Consider the following 17,075-nt stretch of genomic DNA (forward strand, 5'->3'; position numbering starts at 1 on the left):
AGGTTAAAAAGGAAACATTTCAATTTGTTTTTTTTATAGAAATAGGGGATAAGAAGAACTAAAAGGCCAGAAGTATAATGAAATAAATACAATGGACAAGTTGCGAGTCTATTCTCAAAACTGCAGATGTAACAGCTGAAAACCACGCTCTTCATTGGTGGTTATAGCCAAATTACTTTTGTTTTCCTAATATTTACACTCCGATGCCCTAGGGGGGGTGGGGGGGGAGTGTTTGCTAGTGCTGTTGGGGAGGGTTTAAACTAAAATAGCAGGGGGTTGGGAACCTGTGCAGGGAGACAGAGGAAAGGGAAGCAAGGATAGAAGCAAAAGACAGAGAAATCAAGGGTGTAAATCAAACAGGGCCACAGTAAATAATAATTCTAAAAGGAATGAGTGTTAAAAAACAAGCCTGAAAGCTTTGTGTCTTAATGCGAGGAGCATTCGTAATAAGGTGGATGAATTAGCTGCGCAAATAGATGTAAACGGATATGATATAATTGGGATTACGGAGACATGGCTCCAGGGTGACCAAGGCTGGGAACTCAACATCCAGGGGTATTCAATATTCGGGAAGGACCGGAAAAAAGGAAAAGGAGATGGGGTAGCATTGATGGTTAAAGAGGAGATTAACATATTAGTAAGGAAGGATATTAGCTCTGATGATGTGGAATCTGTATGGGTAGAGCTGAGAAATACCATGGGGCAGAAAATGTTAGTGGGAGTTGTATACAGACCCCCAAACAGTAATGCTGAGGTTGGGGATGGCATTAAATGAGAAATTAGAGACGCGTGCAATAAGGGTACAGCAGTTATCATGGGTGACTTTAATCTACATATAGATTGGGCTAACCAAATTAGTAACAATACTGTGGAGGAGGAATTCCTGGAGTGTATACGGGATGGTTTCCTGGATCAATATGTTGAGGAACCAACTAGAGATCAGTCCATCTTAGACTGGGTATTATGTAATGAGAAAGGATTGATTAGCAATCTTGTTGTGCAAGGCCCCTTGGGGAGGAGCGATCATAATATGATAGAATTCTTCATTGAAGATGGAGAGTGAAGTAGTTGACTCCGAGACTAGGGTCCTGAATTTAAATATAGGAAACTACGATGGTATGAGGCGCGAGTTGGCTAGGATGGATTGGGGAACGTTATTTAAAGGGTTGATGGTGGATAGGCAATGGCAAACATTTAAAGATCGCATAGATGAACTACAGAATTTGTTCATCCCTGTCTGGCATAAAAATAAAACAAAAACGGTGGTGCAACCGTGGTTAACAAGGGAAATTTAGGGATAGCATAAGATCCAAGGAGAGGACATATAAATTGGCCAGAAAAAGCAGCAAACCTGAGGATTGGGAGCAGTTTAGGATTCCGCAAAGGAGGACAAAAGGATTAATTAAGAAGGGGAAAATAGAGTATGAGAGTAAGCTTTCAGGGAACATAAAAACTGACTGTAAAAGCTTTTGTAGATATGTGAAGAGAAAAAGATTAGTGAAGTCAAGCATAGGTCCCTTGCAGTCAGAATCGGGGGAATTTATAATGGGGAACAAAGAAATGGCTGACCAATTAAATACATACTTTGGTTCTGTCTTCACAAAGGAGGATAAAAATAACCTCCCAGAGATGTTGGGGAACATAGGGTCTAATGAGAGGGAGGAACTGAATGAAATCAGTATTTGTAGGGAAATGGTGTTAGGGAAATTGACAGGATTGAAGGCCGATAAATCCCCAGGGCCAGATAATTTACATCCTAGGGTACTTAAGGAAGTGGTCCTAGAAATAGTAGATGTATTGCTGGTCATCTTCCAAAATTCGATCGACTCTGGCACAGTTCCCACGGATTGGAGGGTACCTAATGTAACCCCACTATTTAAAAAAGGTAGTAGAGAGAAAACGGGGAATTATAGACCGGTAAGCCTGACATCGGTAGTGGGGAAAATGCTAGAGTCCATTATAAAAGATGCAACAGCAGAGCACTTGGAAAACAGTGACCGGATCGGACAAAGTCAACATGGATTTACAAAAGGTAAATTGTGCTTGACTAATCTACTGGAATGTTTTGAGGATGTAACTGGTAGAATAGATAAGGGAGAACTAGTGGATGTGGTGTATTTGGACTTTCAGAAGGCTTTCGATAAGGTCCCGCATAAGAGATTAGCGTGTAAAGTTAAAGCACATGGGATTGGGGGTAAGGTACTGACTTGGATAGAGAACTGGTTGGCAGACAGGAAGCAAAGAGCTGGAATAAACGGGTCTTTTTCCGAGTGGCAAGCAGTGACTAGTGGGGTACCGCAGGGATCGGTGCTAGGACCCCAGCTATTCACAATATATATTAATTATCTAGACGAGGGAACTAGATGTAATATCTCCAAGTTTGCAGACGACACAAAGCTGGGTGGGTGTGTGTGCTGTGAGGAGGATGCCGAGAAACTCCAGTATGATTTGGACAGGTTGGGTGATTGGGCAGATGCAGTATAATGTGGATAAATGCGAGGTTATCCACTTCGGTGGCAAAAACAGGAAGGCAGATTATTATCTGAACAGCAGTAGATTGGGAGAAGGGGAAGTGCAACGAGACCTGGGTGTCCTTGTGCACCAGTCGCTGAAGGTAAGCATGCAGGTGCAGCAGGTGGTTAAGAAGGCAAATGGTGTGTTGGCCTTTATAGTGAGAGGATTTGAGTACAGGAGCAAGCATGTCTTGCTGCAGTTGTACATGGCCTTGGTGAGACCACACCTTGAGTATTGTGTGCAGTTTTGGTTGCCTTATCTGAGGAAGGATGTTCTTGCCATGGAGGGAGTGCAGCGAAGATTCACCGGACTGATACCTGGGATGGCAGGAATGACGTATGAAAAGAGATTGGGTCGATTGGGCTTGTATTCGTTGGAGTTTTGAAGAATGAGATGGGATCCCATTGAAGCTGATAAAATTCTTACAGGACTAGACAGACTAGATGCAGGAAGGATGCTCCTGATGGCGGGGGAGCCCAGAACCAGGGGTCACAGTCTAAAGATAAGGGATAAGTCATTTAGGACAGAGATGAGGTGGAATTTCTTCACCCAGAGAGTGGTGAACTTGTGGCATTCTCTACCACAAAAGGCAGTTGAGGCCAATTCATTAAATATATTCAAGGAGTTAGATATATTTCTTAAAGCTAAAGGGATATGGGGAGAAAGCAGGGCGAGGGTACTGAATTTGGATGATCAGCCATGATCACATTGAATGGCGGAGCAGGCTCGAGGGGTAGAATGCCCTGCTCCTGCTCCTAGCTTCTATGTTTCTAATGTTTTTCCTCTCCTCTTCGTGGAGAAAGAACCAGCATTTTCAAACGTTTTTGTTAAGAAGCATTTTGTGCTCCCTGTGGTGCAATTACTCAGTGTCCATTTTTCCTAAAAGGGGACAGCTATCTTCATTGTCAGTAAGCGTGAAGAACAACGTCTTTTTCACTATAATGATATGTTCTAACACATCGGAACAGGAGTGAGGCATTCAGCCTCTTGAGCCTGTTCCACCATTCAATTGGAACATAGCTGATTTGTACCTCAACTCCATTTACCTGCCTTTAAGAACATAGGAGCAGGAGTCGGCCATACAGCCCCTCGAGCCTGCTCCGCCATTCAGTAAGATCATAACTGATCATCAACCTCAACTCCACTTTCCCGCCCAATCTCCATATCCCTTGATTCACCTCGGGTCCAAAAATCTATCTCCCCCAGCCTTGAATATACTCAAAGATTCAGCATGCACAGCCCTCTGGGGCAGAGAATTCCAAAGATTCACAACCCTCTGAGTGAAGAAATTCCTCCTCATCTCAGTCTTAAATGGCCGAACCCTTATCCTGAGAATATGCCCCCTAGTTCTGGACACTTCAGCCAGGGGAAACAACCTCTCAGCATCTACCCTGTCAAACCCCTTCAGAATCTTGTATGTTTCAATGAGATCACCATTCTTCTAAACTCCAGAGAGTATCGGCCCATTCTACACAATCTCTCATCATAGGACAGCCCTCTCATCCCAGGAATCAACCTAGTGAACCTTCGTTCCACCGCCTCCAAGGCAAGTATATCCTTCCTTGGATAAGGAGACCAAAACTATGCACAGTACCCCAGGTGTGGTCTCACCAAGGCCCTGTACAATTGTAGCAAGACTTCCTTACTCCTATGCTCCAACCCCCTTGCAATAAAGACCAACATGCCATTTGCCTTCCTTATTGCTTGCTGTAGCTGCATGCTAGCTTTCTGTGTTTCTTGCACGAGGACACCCAAATCTCTCTGAACACCAACATTTGAGAGTTTTTCACCGTTTAAAAAAAATTCTGTTTCTATTCTTCCTACCAAAGTGAATAACCTCATTTCCCTACATTATACTCCATTTGCCACCTTATTGCCCGCTCACTTAGTCTATCTATATCCCTTTACAGATTCTTTTGGGCTCAATTTTTGCCAGGGCCGAGGAGGCGGGATTGGAGGCGTGTGAGGTGTTAAAATCGCAGAAAATGACGTGTGGGCTCCATCCCGCCTCCAAGCAATTTTCCCAGAATCGGGGTGTCAGACCCCGTTTCCATCCCGCCTCCAAGAGGCGGGATAGGCCCTTGAGGCCCTTAACAACCACTTAATTGCCTTTATAATCCAATTTTGAGAGGCCTTTCTGATTTTTAGACATTTCCCCCATCCAGCCCGCCTCCTTTGGAACACGCCGGGTAATCCTGGCGGCCTCAAGTGGATTGCTTAGTAATAACTGCAGCTCCACCATTAAAAAGAAGTTTTCAGCAATCATTTGCAGACGGCAGAACTTTGTTGTCTCAGGTCTGGGGGAACTTTTAGCAGGCATACTCATTGTTGTGGATGTTTGAAGTCGAAGACCCATCTCCAGTGTGACCTCCTGGGAAACCCCTCTCCCCACCTTGACTGAGCGCTTCCTCAACTGAGGTATATAGCAGAAGCATGGGGACCATTTATTTCCTTTCCTCCTGGACATCAGATTCGGACGAAGACAAGCCGTAGCAGCAGCAGAACCCTGAACAACAGCAGGAGTAACAACAGGAGCGCCAAGCTGCTGCTCACCCACCTGAAACTGCACAGGCCAGAAGGCGCCAGAGCGCAACCACATTGCTGCCCGGGATGCAAGGGACGCACTCATGTTGGCCAGACTTGCTTAGCCTGCACAATCAAACACTTTTGCCTCGCACCTTCTTACCAGAGCATCGAAAATGGCCAAGAACCTATGGATTCCTATCACTCTGACCACCATACTGACAATTGCAAGTCGCTCTAAACCCTCAATGTGGAAGTCCCATTTGCGAAATGACACAGGCCACAACTTCAAAAGTTTGCCATCAGAAATTTTTATCACAACAAGCAACTGATGGCATTTCAAAAATAAACACAACCTAACAGCTAAGTGACTACCCTTGTGACTACTTGTGCATTATTTTCCTCTTACGCGTGCTCCTATGTGGTGCTTCCTCTGTGGCTTCAGCAGATGTGGAGGCCCCTTGCTCACTTTATTGCTGCTCCTGTCTTGACATCTTTGGCGGCCGTCCTCTGGGGTTGCGAACCTGTGAGGGCTCGTCAACAGTCTGCTGCTCCTGCGGCTGCGTTGGGGATGAAACACCCATCTCAGTTGGGTGAGGACTCTGACCGAGGGCTTGCAGTGGCATGGTCATGTGAGCGCTTGGAGAGGAGCCCCCACTTCCTTGTCTGCCACCAACATCCCTCTCATGGGCCAGCCCCACTTCAGAGCTAGCAAGTGGCTTGACAGCACCTTGCTGCACTTCAGGGGGGCCATGAGGACCCATTTCTGCACTGGAAATCCTACTCCAGAGGACTTCCATGAAGGTCTGGTTTCTATGCTCAATTGCTGACTGATGCGCTATCAATTACTCATAAAAGACGGAGAGTTAGGAGAGTAACTAAAAGGCTTTTATTAACAAAGAACAGAGCATGCCTCTCGTGGTTGACTGGTTTCCAAGAAGGCAGGGGGCTGCAGAGCAGTCACCTTTATACCTGGGCATGTGGGTGGAGCCAGGGGCGGAGCCAGTTGAGGCATGCATAGATACAACAGTGTGCAACAACAACAACGGTTAACAACAACAACAGTGGTTTACCACATTCACCCCTTGTTTAAAATTGAGTCCGGCGGGGTGAAGTGTACTAAAGGTTCGCGTAAGTAAGTCTATCAGGTGGCCTTGTATGCCGTCCTGATCGTCGTCGTCGTGGCGGCGATGATGGTGCAGCATCCAACGTTGAATCTGGCGTCTCATTGAGTGGTTGGGTGGTCAATGACGGGTCCTGGGGCTGCGGCATGCCGTCTACAGGGGTTGGGTTGTGGGTAGTGGTGGATGGCAATGGTAGTGTTTCAGGGGCACCCGAAGGTGCGAGGTCTCGTATGGCGACTGTGTCCTCCCGCCCGTCCGGGTACGCCACGTAAGCATACTGGGGGTTGGCATGGAGGAGGCTCACCCTCTCGACCAGGGGGTCCGTTTTATGGGACCTCACGTGCTTCCGCAGTAGGACGGGTCCTGGAGACGTCAGCCATGTCGGTAGCGAGGTCCCCGATGTGGACTTCCTGGGGAAAGTGAACATTTTTTCATGGGGGGTGGCATTGGTGGCCGTACAAAGCAGTGACCGAATGGAGTGGAGCGCCGCAGGGAGGACCTCCTGCCAGCGAGAGGTCGGAAGGCCCTTAGATTTTAAGTTTAAGAGGACGGCCTTCCAAACCGTCGCGTTCTCTCTTTCCACCTGGCCGTTCCCCCGGGGGTTGTAGCTGGTGGTACTGCTTGTAGCAATACCTCTCGTGAGCAGGTACTGACGGAGTTCGTCGCTCATAAAGGATGAGCCCCGGTCGCTATGGATATAGCTAGGGAAGCCGAACAAGGCGAAAAGGTCATTCAGACCTTTAATGACCGTGGTACTAGTCATGTCTGGGCAAGGGATGGCAAACGGGAAATGGGAGTACTCATCAATTATGTTGAGGAAGTACACGTTGCGGTCAGAGGAGGGGAGGGGCCCTTTAAAATCGACGCTCAGGCACTCGAAGGGGCGAGTGGCCTTGATCAGGCTTGCTCTGTCTGGCCTATAAAAATGCGGTTTGCACTCGGCACAGATTTGGCAGTTCCTGGTCATGGTCCTGACCTCCTCGATGGAGTAGGGCAGGTTACGGGATTTGATGAAATGGAAGAACCTGGTGACCCCCGGGTGGCAGAGGTCATTGTGGAGGGTCTGCAGTCTATCAACCTGCGTGTTGGCGCATGTACCACGTGATAGAGCATCTGGGGGCTCATTGAGTTTCCCAGGCCGGTACAAGATATCGTAATTGTAGATGGAGAGTTCAATTCTCCACCTCAAGATCTTGTCGTTCTTGATTTTGCCCCTCTGCTTATTGTTAAACATAAAAGCTACTGAACGCTGGTCAGTGAGCAGGGTAAATCGTTTTCCGGCCAGGTAATGCCTCCAATGTCGCACCGCTTCCACAATGGCTTGGGCCTCCTTTTCGACAGAGGAGTGTCGAATCTCGGGGCCCTGGAGGGTCCTTGAGAAAAAGGCCACGGGTCTCCCCGCCTGGTTAAGGGTTGCAGCTAAGGCGAAGTCGGATGCATCGCTCTCCACTTGGAAAGGGATGGACTCATCCACTGCGTGCATTGTGGCCTTCGCAATATCTCTTTTTATGAGAGTGAAGGCTGCACATGCCTCTGCTGTCAGGGGGAAGGAGGTGGACTTGATGAGGGGCCTGGCTTTGTCCGCATAGTCGGGCATAGTAAGAGAAAAACCCATGGCATCTCTTCAGTGCTTTTTGGCAGTGGGGGAGGGGGAGCTCCATAAGGGGGCGCATTCTGTCGGGGTCGGGGCCGATGACTCCGTTCTCCACTACGCAGCCAAGAATGGCGAGGCGCGTGGTGCGAAACATACATTTGTTGTTGTATGTTAGATTCAGCCGCTGGGCCATACGGAGGAATTTCTCTAGGTTAACGTCATGGTCCTGCTGGTCGTGGCCGCAGATGGTGACGTCGTCTAGATAGGGGAAGGTGGCCTGCAGCGCGTTCTGGTCAACCATTCGGTCCATCTCCCTTTGGAAGACCGAAACCCCGTTGGTGACGCCGAAGGGGACTCGGAGGAAGTGGTAGAGACGACCGTCAGCTTCAAAAGCTGTGTACTGGCGGTCCTCAGCCCTGATGGGGAGCTGGTGGTATGCCGACTTCAGATTAACCGTCGAGAACACCTGGTATTGTGCTATCTGATTGACCATGTCAGATATGCGGGGGAGTGGGTATGCATCTAACTGGGTGTAGCGATTGATCGTCTGGCTGTAGTCAATAACTAGGCGCTGTTTTTCGCCAGTCTTCACTACCACCACTTGTGCTCGCCATGGGCTAGTGCTACCCTCAATAATCCCTTCCTTCAGGAGTCTTGCTACTTCGGATTTTATGAAGCTCCTATCCCCGGCACTGTACCGCCTGCTTTTGGTAGCGATGGGCTTACAGTCGCGGGTAAGGTTAGCGAACAAGGCGGCGGGGGGGGACTTTAAGCGTGGAGAGGCTGCAAATGGTGCGCGGCGGGCGATTTAAAAGCTGCAGACTGTGAGTGGGGAGAGGGGTCCGCCGTACGCTAATGTGACACTTTTAAGGTGGCACTGAAAATCCAACCCCAGTAGAACGGCAGCGCAGAGATGGGGCAGGACAAGAAGTTTAAAATTTTTGTATTCTGTGCCCCTTACTGAAAGGGTCACTACACAGTAGCCACCGACGTCTGCTGAGTGGGATTTGGAAGCCATAGAGATCCGATGGCGCGTTGGCAGGACCGGGAGAGAGTAACAGCGCACCGTGTCGGGGTGGATAAAGCTCTCCGTGCTCCTGCTGTCAAAGGCAGGTAGTGGCGCGGCCGCTTACCGTAATGTCCATCATGGACCTGGACAGTTGGTGAGGGAGAGATTGGTCCAGCGTCACGGAGGCCAGCGTATGGTCGAGCGAGTCACTGTGGTCGTCGGACGAGGCGGTGGTTGAGTCCGGGTCACCCGCGATTGGAGTTGGAGGCGTCCAAGATGGCGGACAAGATGGCTGCCCCCACAGTTCACACGCGGCGCTGCTGACGTTAGCGGTTTTACCTTTGCAGGCGCTGACGTAGTGTCCTTTCTTCCCGCAGCCAGAGCAGGTAGCGTTTTTCGCCGGGCAGCGTGCTCTGGGGTGTTTTGTCTGGCCACAAAAGTAACATTTCGGGCCCTTGGACATCGCTGCAGCAGTTGGTGCCGGGGATGGCGGTCCCATGACCCAAGGTTGCGGCGTCCACGGTGCGGAGCGGTTAGGGGAGAATGCGTCCATATTCCGGTGGGCCGCGTCTAGCGAGAGCGCGAGGGACACTGCCTTCTTCAGGTCGATTTCGCCCTTCTCCAGCAGTCTCTGCCGGGAGTAGTCGGACTCGAGGCCCGCAACAAAAGCATCTCGGATAAGTCCCTCCGTGTGTGTCGCGGCCGATACCTCTTTACAATCGCAGGCTCGGCCGAGTATCTGTAGTGCCCGTAGGAATGCCTCCACCGATTCCCCGGACTGCTGTTTGCGGGATCTCAGGAGGTGTCTGGCATAAACCGTATTTACCGGGCGTGTGTATTGTCCTTTTAGCAGATCGATAGCCGCCGCGTAGGTAGTCGCGTCCTGGATGAGCGTGTAGACTTGGTGGCCCACCTTGGAGGCCAGGATTTTTAGTTTGTTTCCATTTAGTGTCACGGCTGAGGCTTCCAGGTAAGCTTCGAAGCAACGCAGCCATTGTGCGAACTTGGTAGACGAACCCGCCTCTTGAGGGTCTAGGTCCAGGCATGTTGGTCTGAGGGCATGCAGCAGCGCCTGCTGCTCAGCGTTTGGTGCCGTCCTTTGCTGCAGCGCCTGCTGCTCAGCATTTGGTGCCGACATTTTGTTTTTGTTAATAAAATTGATGCGCTATCAATTACTCATAAAAGACGGAGAGTTAGGAGAGTAACTAAAAGGCTTTTATTAACAAAGAACAGAGCATGCCTCTTGTGGTTGACTGGTTTCCAAGAAGGCAGGGGGCTGCAGAGCAGTCACCTTTATACCTGGGCATGTGGGTGGAGCCAGGGGCGGAGCCAGCTGAGGCATGCATAGATACAACAGTGTGCAACAACAACAACAATGGTGAACAACAATAACAGTGGTTTACCACACTGACCATCGCTCCTCAGGAGATGCCAGTCTATTCTGAACAATGACCATGTTTTCTACACTCTGGCGACTTAGCTCCTCCATGGCCGTAGCCATCCTCTCCTCTACCGCAGCCATCCTTTCCACGGAGGTAGCCACCCTTTCCACAGAGTTTGCCATCCTTTCCGTGGTGATGCGTTCATGCACCAATGCCTCCACAAAGGCTCTGCTCATGTTCACGATGGACTCCTCCATTCGCAGCGACCCTGGAGACAAAACCTGCCAGAGACTCCTGCACCTGTTCCTGGAGTTCCAGCACCACTTTCCTTCTGGATGGACCCGGAGACACAGGGTCGACATGCAGCTGAGCTGAGCTGGCAGAGTCCTGCGCCCTCCGACGAGGACTCTCCACTGCTGTTCCTGTCTCCACCATCTGCTGATGCTCACTTGTGAGCTCTGATACACCAGGTGCCAACATTACTCTCTCTTGCGAAGGTGCCACCGAGGTGTGAGTATCTGCGCTGGTGCTGGGTGCACTGAATTCTGCTGATTTTGCGCCCTCAGAGGTTGCAGCTTCCTCTGAGGAGTCTGGAAGCTCAGGCTCTTCCCCCTGGACAGTGGGAACGGGGGCTCTCGATGGTCCTGTGGGGGAGGAAAGGAAAGAGTTAGAGATGTGAGGTCAAGGTTACATGAACATTGAATAGTGCAGATGATCATAATTAATCTGATGCTCTAACAGATTGACTTATCAGTGACTCGTGCAATGTTAATGAGAGAGATTCCAAACTATTCTGTCACCAGCTTGCTGTGATGCGCCTGTATGTCCGTCGCCCACTTGGGAATCCTCCTCGATCCCAGCGATTTTCCAGGGCCGCCGCCTCCTCCCAGGCAATGAGCTGGGCTAGTGAGGCTGGCCCTCTTCCTGTCCTGGCTCGCGCTCTCCTGTTGTGAGCTCTCTTTTCCTGCAGTGAGGGACACAAGTGGAGTTTGAGTGAGAATGAAGGAGTGAGTGTAGAGAATGCATAGCATTGATGCTTAGAAGGAGACAACGGCCCTGTGTGTTGTAAGTTGTTGTTGCATCACAGTGATAGGGAGTGAGGGCTACATCGTCGAATAGTTAAGTGAATGTGTCTAGAGAGAGAGGCGATGGGTAAGGGTGCAGGGATGTAAGTGTCAAGTAGGATGTGGAGGAAGAGGTTGGCAAAGCAGAGTGCTGGTGATAGGCAATGGGGATCAGATTGAGGGTCATGGTGATGGAATACTCACTTTTCCTGTGCGGAGAAGGTCATGAAACCTCTTCCTGCATTGCAGCCAGGTTCTGCAGCTCATTTTATATGGAGTTGGCCTCCTCGGCCACTTGCAGCCACAGAGCTTTAGTCTGCTGGGGTGGCTTTTTTTTCCCCTGAGGAAGGGAAGAGCACCTCCTTATTCGATCTTGCTCCCTGCACCAGAGCTTGGAGGGAGTGCTCATCGAAGTGTGGAGCACACTTTTGCTTGCTGGTGGAAATGGTCGGTAAATGAAGTGCTTCATCCAATTTCCAAAGCGTTTCCAGTCTCCAGAAGAAGCAAGGCTGCTTGCAGGTCTTAAATCCAGCAGCATTGATGACGTCATCGGAGGCGACTTTCTGTATGAAAAGACTCTTTGGGCCAGGGCTTCCCACTCGCTGGAAATCAATTGCCCAATTAGGGGAAAATTGCAATTTTTCAACACTTCACTTCGGAGTCGGGGCCCTGACACCATCCCATCTGACACGCCCCAGCCCGCCCATGCTGCCAAAATCGAGCCCTTTGTGTTCTCCTCACAGCTTACTGTCCCACCTAGCTTTGTATTGTCAGCAAACTTGAGTACATTGCACTCGGTCCCTTCATCTAGGTCATTAATATAGATTGTAAATAACTAAGGCCCCAACACTGACCCTTGCGGCACCCCACTAGTTACAGTCTGTCAACCTGGAAAAGATCCGTTTATCCCTATTCTGTTTTCTGTCTGTTAACCAATCCTCTATCCATGCTACTGTATTACCCCAACCCCATGAGCCCTAATCTTGTGTAATAACCTTTTATGTGGCACCTTATCGAATGCCTTTTGTAAATCCAAATATACTACATCCACTGGTTCCCCTTTATCTACCCTGCTAGTTACATCCTCAGAAAACTCTTAATAAATTTGTCAAACACGATTTCACTTTCATAAAGCCATGTTGACTCTTCCTAATGTTATGATTTTCTAATATAAAAAGGAAGAGAGTAGCTAAAGTAAATGTTGGTCCCCTAGAGGATGAGTCTAGGGAATTAATACTGGGAAACGGCGGAGTTTGAACACATATTTTGTATCGGTCTTCGCGGTAGAAGACACTAAATAAAGCATCCCAATAATGGATAATCAAGGGTGCGGGGTGGGGGGGGGGGGGGGCGAATTAAAACAATCACTATCACTAGAGAGAAAGTACTAGGCAAACTAAAGGTGGACAAGTCTCCTGGACCCAATGGCCTAGAGTCTTAAAAGAAGTGGCTGCAGAGATAGTGGATGCATTGGTTGTAATCTACCAAAATTCCCTGGATTCTGGAGAGGTCCCAGTGGACTGGAAAACCACAAAGGTAGCGCCCCTATTTAAGAAAGGAGGGAGACAGAAAGCAGGTAACTATCAACCAGTTAGCCTAACATCTTCATTGGGAAAATGCTGAAGTCTATCATTAATAGGAATCGGAAATCATAATCTAGTCAAGCAGAGTCAGCATGGTTTTATGAAAGGGAAATCATGTTTGACAAATTTGCTGGAGTTCTTGGAGGATGTAACGAGCAGGGTGGATAAAGTGGAACCAGTAGATGTGTATTTGGAATTCCAGAAGGTATTCGATAAGGTGCTACATAAAAGGTTACTGCACAAGATAAGAGTTCACGGGGTTGGGGTAATATATTAGCATGGATAGAGGATTGGCTAACTAACAGGAAACAGAGTCTGGATAAATGAGTCCTTTTCAGGTTGGCAAACTGTAACCAGTGGGGTGCCGCAGGGATCAGTGCTGGGGTCTCAATCTATATTAATGGCTTGGATGTAGGGACCAAATGTAATGTAGCCAAATTTGCTGCTGATACAAAGGTAGGTGGGAAAGCAAATTGTGTGGAGGACACAAGGGATATAGATAGGCTAAGGGAGTGGGCAAAAACCTGACAGATGGAGTTTAATGTGGGAAAAATGCGAGGTTATCCACTTTGGTAGGAAAAATAAAAAAGCAAATTATTATTTAAATGGGGAGAGATTGGCAAATGGAATGTTGGCCTTTATTGCAAAGGGAATGGAGTATAAAAGTAGGGAAGTCCTGTTACAACTGTACAGGGCATTGGTGAGACCACACCTGGAGTACTGCGTACAGTTTTGGTCTCCTTATTTAAGGAAGGATATACTTGCATTGGAGGCCGTTCAGAGAAGGTTCGCAAGGTTGATTCTGGAGATGAAGGGGTTGTCTTATGAAGAAAGGTTGAGCAGATTGGGCCTATACTCATAGTCATAGAGTTATACAGCACAGAAAGAGGCCCATCGCGTCCGCGCCGGCCATCAAGCCCTGTCTAATCTAATCCCATTTTCCAGCATTTGGTCCGTAGCCTTGTAATGCTATGGCATTTCAGGTGCTCATCCAAATGCTTCTTGAATGTTGTGAGGGTTCCTGCCTCTACCACCCTTTCAGGCAGTGAGTTCCAGATTCCAACCACCCTCTGGGTGAAAAAGTTCTTCCTCAAATCCCCTCTAAACCTCCTGCCCCTTACCTTGAATCTATGCCCCCTTGTTATTGACCCCTCTACTAAGGGAAAAAGTTCCTTTCTATCTACCCTATCTATGCCCCTCATAATTTTGTACACCTCAATCAGGTCCCCCCTCGGCCTTCTCTGCTCCAAGGAAAACAACCCCAGCCTGTCCAGTCTTTCTTCATAGCTGAAGCACTCCAGTCCAGGTAACATCCTGGTGAATCTCCTCTGCACCTTCTCCAAAGCAATCACATCCTTTCTATAGTGTGGTGACCAGAACTGCACACAGTATTCCAGCTGTGGCCTAACCAGCGTTTTGTACAGCTCCATCATAACCTCCCTGCTCTTATATTCTATGCCTCGGCTAATGAAAGCAAGTATCCCATATGCCTTTTTAACCACCTTATCCACCTGTTCTGCTGCCTTCAGGGATTTATGTACATGCACACCAAGGTCCCTCTGATCCTCTGTCTTTCCTAGGGTCTTACCATTCATTGTGTATTCCCTTGCCTTGTTAGTCCCTCCAAAATGCATCACCTCTCACTTTTCAGGGTTAAATTCCATTTGCCACTGTTCGTCCATCTGACCAACCCATCTATATCGTCCTGCAGACTGAGGCTACCCTCCTCGCTATTTACCACCCCACCAATTTTCGTGTCATCTGCGAACTTACTGATCATACCTTTTACATTCACATCCAAATCATTAATGTAGACCACAAACAGCAAGGGACCCAGCACCGATCCCTGCGGTACCCCACTGGACACAGGCTTCGACCATCACCCTCTGCCTTCTGCCACTAAGCCAGTTTTGGATCCAATGTGCCAAGGCACCCTGGATCCCATGGGCTCTTACCACCTTGACCAGTCTCCTATGCGGGACTTTATCGAACGCCTTACTGAAATCCATGTATACCACATCTACTGCACTACCCTCATCCACACACCTAGTCACCCCCTTGAAAAATTCAATCAAATTGGTCAGACATGATCTTCCCTTGACAAAGCCATGCTGACTATCCCTGATTAATCCTTGCCTCTCCAGGTGGAGACTAATTCTGTCCCTCAGAATTTTTTCCAATAATTTCCTTACCACTGATGTTAGGCTCACTGGCCTGTAATTCCCTGGTTTATCCCAACTACCCTTCTTGAATAATGGTACTACGTTAGCTGTTCTCCAGTCCTCTGGCACACCCACTGTGGCCAGAGGGGTTCTGAAAATTTGTGTCAGAGCCCCTGCAATCTCCTCCTTTGCCTCACACAGCAGCCTGGGATACATCTCGTCCGAGCCTGGGGATTTATCCACTTTTAAGCCTGCTAAAACCGCTAGTACCTCCTCCCTCTCGATGCTAATATGTTCAAGTATATCACAGTCCCCCTGCCCGATTTCTATGTCTACATCGTCCTTCTCCATAGTGAACACAAATGCAAAAAATTCATTTAAAACCCCACCTACATCTTCTGGCTCCACACACAGATTGCCACTTTGGTCCCTAATGGGCCCTACCCTTTCCCTGGTTATCCTCTTGCCCTTAATATACTTATAAAACACCGTAGGATTTTCCTTCATTTTGCTCGGCAGTGTTATTTCATGGCCCCTCCTCGCTCTCCTAATTTCTTTTTTAAGTATCCCCCTGCACTTTTTATACTCCTCTAGGGCTTCCTCTGTCTTTAGTCCTTTGTATCTGCCAAAAGCCCCCCTTTTTTTTCCTAATCCATTCTCGTATATCCCTTGACATCCATGGTTCCCTGGGCTTGTTGGTCCCACCCTTGACCTTTACGGGAACATGTTGCCATTGTACTCTCTCAATTTCCTTTCTGAAAGACTCCCATTGCTCTGATGTGGATTTTCCTACAAGTAGCTGATCCCAGTCCACTTTGGCCAGATCTTGCCTTATCATATTAAAATCGTCCTTCCCCCAATTTAGAACCTTTATTTCCAGTCCATCTCTGTCCTTTTCCATGACTACCTTAAATCTCACCGAATTATGGTCACTGTCACCAAAGTGCTCACCTACTAACACTTCTACCACTTGCCCGGCCACATTCCCTAGAATTAGGTCCAGTACCGCCCCCTCTCTTGTAGAATTTTCTACATGCTGGCTCAAAAAGCTCTCCTGGATGCACTTTAAGAATTCTGCACCCTCTAAGCCTTTCACACTCTGACTATCCCAGTTAATATTGGGTAAGTTGAAATCCCCCACTATTGTTACCCTATTATTTGCACATTTCTGAGATTTGCCTACATATCTGTTCCTCTATCTCCCCCTGACTGTTTGGGGGCCTATAGCACACTCCCAGCAAAGTGCTTGCCCCCTTTTTGTTTTTAAGTTCTACACATATGGCCTCATTAGAGGAACCTGTTAATATATCATCCCTCCTTACAGCAGTAATTGACTCCTTAATTAATATTGCGACACCCCCTCCTCTTTTACCCCCCCCCCCCCGTCTCGCCTGAAGATTCTATACCCTGTAATATTGTGCTGCCAGTCTTGCCCCTCCCTCAACCATGTCTCCGTGATGGCAACAATATCATACTCCCATGTGTTTATCAACACCTCCAGTTCATCTACCTTATTCGCAAGACTCCTTGCACTAAAATAAATGCCATCCAGCCTTGCCCTACTCCCTTTTGCCGTTACATATTTGCTCTGCCTTCCAAGCTGACTTGTTTTTCCCTCTATATTTGGCTGTACATCACCCCTTATTATAGCTCCACTCTGTATCCCATCCCCCTGCCAAGTTAGTTTAACCCCCCCCCCCCCCCCCCGCCCCAAACAGTGCTAGCAAACCTCCCTGCAAGGATATTTGTCCCGTTCTGGTTCAGGTGCAACCTGTCCGACTTGTACAAGTCCCACCTTCCCCAGAAGCTGACCCAGTGATCCAGGAAACTAAAGCCCTCCCTCCTGCACCAACTCTTTAGCCACACATTCATCTGCTCTATCCTCCTATTCCTATACTCACTAGCACGTGGCACCGGGAGTAAACCAGAGATTACAACCTTTGAGGCCCTGCTCTTTAATCTGCTACCTAGCTCCCTAAATTCTTACTGCAGGACCTCATCCCACCCATGTCGTTGGTCCCAATGTGAACCACGACCTCTGACTGTTCACCCTCCCCCTTCAGAATGCCCTGTAGCCGTTCAGTAATATCCTTGACCCTGGCACCAGGGAGGCAACAAAC

General features: G+C 48.6%; 1 protein-coding gene across 7 annotated transcripts in view; it reads left to right on the plus strand.

Annotated features, from left to right (window-relative positions):
- Nucleotides 1-17,075, plus strand: part of fam49a (family with sequence similarity 49 member A) — a 299,323-nt gene that overhangs the window by 64,086 nt on the left and 218,162 nt on the right. The gene's annotated exons all lie outside the window — the stretch shown is intronic.

Source organism: Somniosus microcephalus, chromosome 9 (assembly GCF_052327205.1).
Source record: "Somniosus microcephalus isolate GS21.2 chromosome 9, FLI_Smic_1.0, whole genome shotgun sequence".
NCBI classification, from domain to species: Eukaryota; Metazoa; Chordata; class Chondrichthyes; order Squaliformes; family Somniosidae; genus Somniosus; species Somniosus microcephalus.